Source organism: Xiphias gladius, chromosome 24 (assembly GCF_016859285.1).
Source record: "Xiphias gladius isolate SHS-SW01 ecotype Sanya breed wild chromosome 24, ASM1685928v1, whole genome shotgun sequence".
Taxonomy (NCBI): domain Eukaryota; kingdom Metazoa; phylum Chordata; class Actinopteri; order Istiophoriformes; family Xiphiidae; genus Xiphias; species Xiphias gladius.
In genome coordinates this window covers 10975903-10985584 of record NC_053423.1, presented here as the reverse complement: position 1 = coordinate 10985584, position 9682 = coordinate 10975903, and positions in this window count along the sequence as shown.

The window sequence follows — 9682 nt, the reverse complement described above, 5'->3', positions numbered from 1 at the left end:
CCGCCTTTGATCGGCTCCCATGCTGACAGTGTGTAAATGTGTGTTAAAGAGATTTAGAAAGGAAGAGAAATACATATTACATATTATATACCAGTAATATATTCTATAATAGTAGTGTATAAAATATATAAATATATGCTGTATGATGCACACACCACAATGAATGCAAATGTGTCCAACCTCTGTGCCTTTCCCCTCATAGCTACATACTATGAGGGGAAAGGCAATGTGCTACATAGCACACTGAAGGATAGTTCCGGTTACTTACAACTTGGACCTCATTTTTATACTCTTGGCCATCATGTCTGTGGGTTCAGAAAAACACTGCACTCACCAGAGTCATCAGTCAGAAACCTGGGAGTAGGGCAACATCACTACAGTGAAGTTAGATGGGGCAAAAAAGCACAAGTGGTCGACGACCGTACAGGTTGTAAACAAGCCAACGGCTCAGTTAGCCTGTCTACACCACTTCTTCTGAAGGTAAAACCGAAAGTGAGCACACCCAACATGTCAGTAATAATCCCTCATTGTGCTGGAAAACTGTTTAAGCAGCTACAGTGTTCTATCGGGAAACAAAGTGACCCAGGATACAGAAGCTTTATCTGATAAAGATTTTGGCGTTGAGACCAGTGACGGACATCTACAGCAGAAAGTTTGGGTAATAATTTTACCTTGCGCCTTTGTTTTCTCTTCCACATAATTTTTCGCTATCCTGTTATATAGTCTGACCACCGGTGTGCCTTGCATTGTCTGACTTCCTTTTAGCAATATTGCCAAATTCACAGATATCAAAGTTATTATCACTAATATGAGTAATCGCCAAATCTATTAAAGTAGCTGAAAAAACAATATTACGTCATTGTTCAGCTGTCCTGGAACTTTTGACTCTATCACACAGTCTTAATCAACAGCATGAAGCATAGCATTAATTCAGGCAGAACACTGGCGTCATACTTGCATCAGCTAATTGGAATCAGTTTCATTCTCGCTATACAGTCGCTGTGTCATTCACAGCTGTCGAGCCACCAGCTTACTCATAATGTCCAATCGTATACAGTTCATGAATGTGTACATCACAACTGTACTGGTACGCTCATGCCAACAATGTTTGCTGCCGCACCTCCTCCTTATGTGATACAATTTTAGCATTGGTTACGCAAAGATTTAATGTTCATGTGCTCTTTAAGGGTGGTTAGTGGTTGGTCTGCAACAAATTTCTCTTCCATCTGTATAAACAATTGCTAGAAATGGTCGGTTTCTTGATGTGTCATTTGCTATTTAATTTTTCGCTGGTTCAGTTTTCTACATTGTCATGGAAGTGTAGCTGTTCAAAGTTCCCGTTAATCCTGAACACAACTAGGAATTCTCATCCATGCTGAGTTCAAGGTTTAGGTTGTTGATTGCTGTTTCAGAGGTCAAGAATCAACATGAAACCTCATTTATGAAAATAACATCCAAGTTGTAATGAACCAAAGTTATCCTTTAATAATAGAATAGAATCGTAAAAGGTCATACAGTAAAAACTGCTCCAGTAGCACCATTGAAGATACACATAGATCCTTTTCTGTTGACATTGCTTTTGGCAAAAACCAACATCCGGACAGATTTGAAAAGATGTTGAGAGGATGAAGTTTTGCACCCTTCTACTGTCCTGTCATCATCATCTCTCACACTTAAACCTGCCTTGAAGCGCTTTGAAAAAGATGACCATCAGGCCTCCTGATTTCCTTTTTTATGTGGTCTCAAGTTTTTTGATCTTATTGTTGGTAATCCTGAGGGTTTAGGTGCGATCTCAGAGGGTAAGGCTTATATGCAGACTGTGGGCTGAGCTCAGCACTGGCCAACTGAGCGCTGACAGGTTTTTAAAGATCTCCCCCTGGATACTGCAAGGATGATAGAAACTGCAGACAGACCTGCTCCAGATAAATCATCTCATCCAATCCTACTTGGGCCTCAGCCAGAACATTTGCATATTCAAATGAACCACAGGATTAACTTGAGTTTTGCGTCCTGTGCATGTGCTTGAATTTTCCCCAGTTATTAAAATATTTCCACTGATGGCAGCTTTCAGTACATTTGAAATACAAGGTGCAGAGAAAAGCAACTTTCTGCTCAAAAAAAAAAAAAATCCTTCGGCTTTGCTTCTTAGCGTTGTCATCTATCTTTGTTTCTCTCTCTGTTTTCCTCCAGTCATTCATCATCAGAAGGGTCAGGATCTCTGTGAGCAAACTGCTTGCATGCAACCAACCAATCACACTATTTAGGCAAAACACAAGGGAAGGATTTCATAAATGCAAGGAAAATCTGATCCAGTTCAGCTCTGTCTCTGTCACTGTTTGCTTCCACCGAACAGAATCCTGTCTCCGGCGCCCGTTCTAATGATTCAAGATGCTCTGGGATTGCATTTCTCCCTCTCATTTTAATGGCTGTGTGTTGTTGCATATGCATGGCACTTGCCTATGTTAATCGTCCACTTCAGCAGACATCTTAGGACCTTTGGAGAGAGACAGATTGGTACTATCTGGGTTTGATTTAAGCCTGATAGGTGATATGGCGTGTGTACCAGCGTGTGTGCCACAGCCAGGTTTGAATAGCAGTAAACAATGCCTTATCTGTGGGTGGAAAGTGGCTGGCTGTCCTCACCTAAACTGCTATGGCACATTACTCAGCAGGAGAAACACACTCTTCCCTTTAAGTGTGTGACTTACAGCCTGAGTACATGCGTATCAGTGTGTGGGATGTTTATATTGAGGCAATTAAAGGACCTGTCCATGCTTAAAAATGCACACACGAAAGATATCAGTGCAAATGTATTAATTAGCAGTGGGACATATCACACACATTTGAGGTCTGGGGTGGTCTATGTTTTAAAGCATTTTTTGCACATGGGAAGGGAGCGTGTTCAAGCTAAAAGATGAGTTTGGATTATTTTCAAGTCTATCATAATGCAACCCTCCCAAGCCAAACATATGCTGTAAGATATATCGGTCTCTGTAATAATAAGCATAATATATAATGGACGATTAAATAAATAACAATATAACATATTGACTGATATGCTTATTTGCTTTCTTCCTACTGGTTAGATAAGAAAATTGATAACGCTCTCATGTCTGTACTTTAAATATAAAGCTAGAGCCGCCAGGTGGCTAAGTTGTCTTAGCATGACCAGCACCTCTCAAGCCAGCACCAAATAAACTCATTAATAATACTTAATATCTTGTTTGTTTAATCCGTACAAAAACCAAAATGCAACAAGACTAGCTAAAAACCTCGTATATGTTCTGGACCATCCTTTGTCTGTTTGCCTCTCTCCTACTCTCTGTCCTCACATCTACAGTAATTTAATACAGCTGAATTCCCAATAAAGCTGTTCTCATTTACAGTTTTCTCTGTTGCTGTTCTCAGGCAGCGGAACAAGTATGAAATGGTGACTGAAACGTGGCCCATTAAGACGACATGTTGACCAGGAGTCCCCTTCAAGCCTAAACCCAGCTGTATGTCTTCAAACCTCTCTTAAATTCACACTGCAGGATAGTAAAACTGAATAAGTTAGTGCTTCTCCCACTGTGCGGGGACCACTCATAAAATGCTTTGAGTACTGAGGAAAATCCGAGCACACAGTCTTTGGATTAATGGGAAACTTTGGCCACTAGCCCGGCATTTAACGAGGCTCTGTGGTCCTTTAACTTTAAGCACTTTGGTATTTCGGCTGTGTCACCATAAGCTCTGTGTGTCAAAGAATTACAACACTGGAGAATATCCATATTTTTGCACAGCATATGTTGAAATTTGTGGCTTAGGGGTAATCAATGCTGATTTTTTTTTAGCCGAGTAGGATCAAAGGTTGTTATACTTTGACTGAAAACAGCAGCCTGGTGAACTTTTTCCAGCACAAGTATCCAGTCTAGCTAAATGTTACACCCTGTCTTATAATGTAGCTTCAATCAGCTGTATTGTGATAGAATTTGGTTGACAACATGGTCTAAGAGGTAAATTACCTTTTTGGGTACACTCAACAGGGCGTGTGATTAAAGTTAACAATCTCCTTCAGTTTTATTTGACATCAAATTGTTTCCAATCCTTAAAGCTGTGTTACTGGTTCGTGTAAATGTACAGTGACTGTTTATACCACAAGCATTCCCCGTCACTGAGTAATACCTCCTTAAAACCATTTGAGGACAGAGAGAAATATGTGGATGAATCAGACTTTGAGAAATGTCAACAAGGAATACATTTGCTACTTTGTTCAGCAGTCTGCCAATATGCAAGCAGAAGAACACAAAAAAAAAAGTGTACTGAAGTGTTCTGCCTCCCCAGGACCTAGAAAATTGCATTGTTTTTGTCTGTGTAATTATTTTTACACTGTGAATAATTGCCTTTCTGCTGTGACGAGTGCTAAAATATCTGACAGAAGTGAACTCACACAGAAAAACAAAGAACACAGCAGAACTTTTATAAGAGATGTGAGTTTAAGCTCCAAATGAAGGACGGGGGAAATAAATTGTTGATTCACGGAAAGCCTCTCCACTGACATAGCATGTACTCCATCAATGACCCTGATAATTAATAATTTGCCTCACAAATCTCATTAGTGCATAATGAGGGAACAAGTGTGACATAGAGAGACATGACTAAGACAGTTATCCTCTAGTCTGGGAAGACTGACAGGCTCACCCGTGCTTTTAGGACAAACAAGATGTAAAGGGAGGCCCTCCTTTCGTATTCTTTGACATACTCAGGTGGTGATATCAACTTCACACTCTCAGGTTGTGTTGGACCTCTACTGTGATCAAACAGATATCCACAGGTTCTTGTCAGGCTCTCTATTTCGTCAGACCTCACTAGACAACTTGACTCAGAAAAGCTTTATGAGTGGGCGTGGCAGATGAATCCTCTGTCAGTGCTGCTCCCATCCCTGGACGGTTAGAAAAATATACTGTTTTCAAATGCTCCCTCTCCCACTCCTTCTTTCTCATTCTTGCAGCTCTACAAATTACGGCTACCACAACGCCTCAGGTCTCTCATTCCCCCGCTTCTCTACAAAAGAAGATACTAAGATGAATGTGGCAGTAAATATTGTTACACGAGTGGATCAGAGATCTGCTTTAGGGCATCGCTTTGGCACTTATGTTCTTAATATCAAAGGGTTTAAATCAAGAGGGCCTTGATAATTATCTTGCAGCAAGCATTGTATTCCAATAATACATCAAAGGGTTCAAAAAGACAAAACTCATTTGAGATTATAATTTAAGAGTCTTGCATTGTAATCCTGAAGGAGGAGTTATTTCATTTGGTAATCTCTACTGTACTCTCTGTCTATAGACTTCTGGGGGATGCTAATTAAGTACAATTTAAAAATCCAATAAAAATCTTGATTGTTCTGGGCTTTGTGAATAAACCGACTTGGCCTTTAAAATGTGGAATAGTGCTGTAAGCGCATCACGTAGAAAGAAGCACAGATGGCATGATGATCTCTGAAATGAGTCATTTAATACTCATGGGGATGATGTGCCAATCAATTAACTAATGAACCTAAAACTGATTTTTCCAACCCCCAAAATGTTTCTTTTACATTTTTCCTGCTTTCCGTGCATTTGTCCGCCCCACCGCACAAGTGTAGCAATTTATAATGCCTGAATGCAGCCACTAATGTTAAATCCCATCACGACTCAAAAGTCCTATCTCTCGTTAGCAGATAGAGATGATGGTGCAGATTAGTCCCCGAGGGAAAAGAGATTTCGATGGTTTGATTTATTTTCTTTGAGGCAGTGGCGTTGAACAAAGCAGGGGCTCCTTTCTCTCACATTATGCTCAAAATACCAAAACTGGCTCACATATATAGGCACATATGGGCAAATGCATCCACACATTCACACATAGCATGAAACTATATTGCACGTGCGCACACACACACACACACACACACACACACACACACACACACACACACACACACACACACACACACATACACACATTCACACATTTTGATTCAGCAGCCAGGTCTTTTGACACACTTCTTGAGCAAGACAAAGACATGGGCAACAGCAACAACTGCAAGAAACCCAGAAACATTGTATGGTCAACACCTCTGAGACAAGTGTTGTGCATGAATTAGTGTCAAGTTACAGTAGCAGCGGAAACTGAAGGTATACTGTAGGCTATTGTGGATACTCTAGGGAGGAGCAGCCATAGCAGCTGTGTTGTGGTATTGAAGCATCTAAATACTGACTTCGTTCCGTCATAAGGATATTGTTAAGTTATCATATTCATTGCATTTGTTCATTGTCCCCTTGACAGTCTTTTTATATAGTTGTGATGCTGCACTGGATGTTTTTCCAGCAGTACTGGTCTTCGGCTGGCATTGTTCTGGTGCACATATGCCACTGTGTCATTCAACAGTGCAGTGCAAAATAAACAATTAAAGTTGCCAAGCTGGGTTTAATACAGTTATGTTTTAATTTTGGATTGAGATACATGATTTACTTCAGATGTAGTCTTATTTTTGACATCCTTTAAACATATATTAAAATGTCAGGAGTATTGTTTATGTTCTGTTAATTGATGCACACTACTGGCTTAAGTAATTTGTTTGCCCAAATTACCAGTTATTTACACTGTAATTTCCTCCTCCTGAGACTTACTGGCTTCTGTACATAAACACAAAAATCTATGGCCACATCATGACAATCTTTGGTCTCTCAGTGCTCCAGGCATGTTTGCCCAGCAACCGTGACTGTGAGCTGGGTTGCTGTGTGCTGCAGGGGTAAGAGCTGCAGTACACTGTGTCCCAGAAGAAACCAAATAAGCTGCTATCACACCTGGATGAATGAAATGGACAGCAGTGTCTCTTTTTTGTGTGACCAAACCGAGTAAAATATATATGTATGTATAGATATACATTTACATAGATAAACATGTTGGTCCTCTATTGTTCTCGTGCCTATTGCAGCGAGGCTCAGTTGTATTGAATTTCTGGCCACGGCAGCCGAAAATGCTCCATGCCTCGGATGAAAGAGTTGTTCAGTGCACAGTCAGTACACTTGAGTTGAAATGAGTGGACATGAATGTGCCCAGCGTAGGAGTGGGAAGGAAAGGAAAGTGACCATCCACGAGTGATCTGAGCAGTCAAGGTCAAAAGCTGGGGTTATGATGGTGGCAAGTGACCTTGACACGTATTTGACGAGGATCTCTGGTTTTTAACACTGCTGAGTAAAACCACACGCAAGATGACTTCCACTGTCTATTTCTGAGCTCACATGACGCATTTTTGGATTGGTCCAGTGTACTGTGAGATTCTCGCTGTCGGGGAACATTCTCAAATGCCTGAAATAGCCAGCCGCTGACATTTTCCTGAAGTTTTCCAGGCCAACAAACTCCCAAGATGGAGGCTGTTCAAAGCAATTTATGGCTTCCTCTAACTTTCAGTTTTATTGTTCCATTGGATCTACTAAAAAAAAGCCCATAACAAAAAAGCTCTCTGACAATTATGGAGATTTCATCTTCATTCTATCTTGATTAATACATAACTCCTCCATCTCTGCCTTCATATGCAATAGTTTGCATACCATTTCAGATTTTGTATTAAAATATTTTCATTTAAAGATTCCTTTTGATGATTTCGCTGTTGTGCTCTTGGCAGGGGACAATATTTATCAGAAAATAACGAAACGGCTCCATACACGTCTGACTTCATCATCATATTATTATTATCTCATAGACTCAGAAGGGCTGTGAATATGCAGGAGGACCGAACCTCTTCTTCTCTTTGCTGTACCATTAGGATTCAGCAGAGCCTGAAATGACATATTGTACAGTATCTGCCTATAGAAAGGCTGAAAAATATTCATATAAATGGGAAGAACTCAGCCTTGTTAGTGCGATAACAACCTTAGGGTGTGAGGGTCTGAGCAGACGTCCATCTTGGAGACCAATTGTGTCAGCTGATTCTGTTCTGTTGCACACCGGGGGTCATGGTATGGGATTTGAGCTGAACCTTTAGAATAGATAGACACTGTATGGCACTGGCAAGCCCGAGGGATCACAAAGCAAGACACCAAATGGAGTAAGACTTCCCTTGTTTTCCCAGCGCACTCATTATACAAAATCTCTCAACCCTGAAACACTGACATGAACAGTGTTGGCGAGGAAAATGCTGCTGAATCATCAGAGAGTAGCGCAGAAATACGTGAAAACAAAGTTTTTGCTGGTGTGGTTGGAAAATAGAACTCTGGTTCATTTTACTTTAAAATCCATCATCTCATTCAATGTTCTAAAAAAAGAAAGAAACAAAAGAAAAGTACCTTTTCCAACCAAATCATAAGTGCTGAAAATGATCCATTTTCAGATGAGTCCTTTCATCTTTTTCCCCTTTACAAACACATGTTGCATGCAGCTTGTTCCTGTGATTGCCATTTGCTCAGGAGATAAAGAAGAACACCAACAAATCTTTTATGTGTGTATTCTTGACCTTAATGGGTTTTTAAAAAAAAAAACAAAAAACACCAATCAGTTTGGCTTTTACAAAATGCAGTTTTTTTTATTAGCTTTGAGATGATGTCGGTCCGAGCTGAGAGGGAGGAAAAGACAAACACAAGCCAAAACGAATGACAGAAACATAACAAAAATAGTTGTCAGAATATTTCGCAGTGCAAAAATCTATTATATACACAGTATCAGCTTGTATTTACATAGACATGAACATACAAAATATACAAAATCTGTCTTCCCCGAACCCAAAGGATTGATAATATGTCTTACAGTGTGCACCACATCCAAGGTGGATCACCATTTTAAAGATGAGGAGGAAGATGACTTTCATAGTAAAATAAATAATAGACTTTAAAATTTCACATGAGAATACGTGTAGCACTAAAACCTACTCTGCCATCATAGGATGATGATGTCATTGCTCATATTGATTGTCGCTCTCCGTTTCTTCCTTATACCTGGCTGACAGCAGCAAAGTCATTGAAATATAGTAATGCAATAGGTCCAAATGTCTGTTTTTATTTACGAGGGAATTAAGGAGATTGTAAAGGGAAGATTGTGCAGATCATTTATTTTCTGTTGGCTAAACTGCAGATTACACGATTAGATTTGGTGACCCGATTAGACTAATTTAATATTATTAAATCCCAGTGGTGAGTATTCACATTTCTTCCAAGATAAACCTCCATTATGTATTTGAATGTGATTTTTGTGTATGGATCTATTTTTCTGGTTATATTGCTATTGCAGAAAGCAAATGTTAACAATATATCTTTAATTATATTAATCATTTTCATTTTTATTATATAGTAATGTTGATTAATAAACCAGTATGTTACACTGTGAACTTTTTAGGGTTCACTGTAGAGGTCCATGGATGTACATTTTCAATTGTACTTCATTATAACCCTCAATTTCTCATACAAATCTCTGTCAAAAAGCTATTCCAGTTGACAATGACAAGAAAACCTAAAATTGATCACATATACGGTGGCCCGACATTCAACAGATAATAAAACAGTAGCACCCAAGGAGCTAGAAAAATGTAGTGAAGAGGGAGTCTGAAAATAAAAATGAATATGTCATCTCAGATGGCCAAATTAGGATTTGCTAATTATTTTTAAAGAAAGGTCTCGTCATTTTCTATATTCTTGTTTTTGTCCCATCAAAAGATGAAAAGACCGAAGCC